Genomic DNA, 1,088 nt, shown 5'->3' with positions numbered 1-1,088 from the left:
AAGTGAGAGGAGGGGTCGGGGAGGCGCGTGGCGTCTCCGGGCGTCGAGGAGGGAGGCAACCAGGCAGGAGGTGGCCAGGGGGGGAAGCAGGAGGTGGCCGAGGCCTCTCGGGCGCGCGCCACGCCTCGCCTCTGTTCGTCCTCCTGGCAGAGGAGGAAGAGGACAAAGGGGGAGGAGGTGGGCTGGGCCGGCTGGGGGAGATGGGCCAGGTAAGTGGCCCAGGTGGCCTTCTCTCCCTTTCTATTTATTTCTGTTCTGTTTTTTTCTTTTATTTAATTCTTTTGCCACTGTTTTGAATTAAAAATAATAATTCAAACAATGCCAAAAACTCCTCTGAATATTTTATATTGCTAGATGGACTTTTCCAAAAGCTTATAAAATATTTCAGGGGTATTTGAAATTATATTCTAATTATATGAATATAATTCAAATTCAAATAGCTAATGAATTAAATCCAAAGTCCCAAAAATAATTCCTTAAAAATGTTCAATATTTTGGTTGGGGCCAGAACCCTTACCAAAGATTATCAACATTTAAGAAGAGCATTTTGGAGCAATGGATGAGATTTCTAGGGTTTTTGCCCCTCTTTTATTTAGGGTTTTGAGGCTTCCAAAATTCCTCAGTTCAGGTTTCAATAATTTAAACATGATGCACACATGAAGCTAGCCTAGAGCACTACCAGCAGCTAGGGATGTGACAGGTTCGGTGTGTAAAAATTGTTCGCAATTTCCAAAAATGTTTCTGTTTAAAATCTTATTCACGAGTTTATTTTTTTTGTTTTTCCAGAAAAAAAATCAGGTTTTCAAATTTGTTCGGGAGTTTAAAAAACGTTCGCATTAACAAAAATTGTTCCCGTTCTTTGAAAAAATCGCAAATTTTCAAAAAATATTCTCGTATTCAAATTTCTTCAGGAATTTCCAAAAATGTATCGGTTCTAAACATTCTTCACATTTCCAATTTTCTAAAGTGTTTCAAGAAATATTTCCATTTAAAAATGTACATATATTTAAAAAATATTTGTAATTTTCAAAAAACATTTACGTTTGGAGAAAATGTTTGAGTGAAAATTCTTTACATCTTGTTCAAAA

This window comes from Triticum aestivum, chromosome 5B, assembly GCF_018294505.1.
Source record: "Triticum aestivum cultivar Chinese Spring chromosome 5B, IWGSC CS RefSeq v2.1, whole genome shotgun sequence".
In the NCBI taxonomy this organism is placed as follows: Eukaryota; Viridiplantae; Streptophyta; class Magnoliopsida; order Poales; family Poaceae; genus Triticum; species Triticum aestivum.
The sequence above is the reverse complement of the archived record's forward strand: the minus strand, read 5'-3'. Positions refer to the sequence as shown.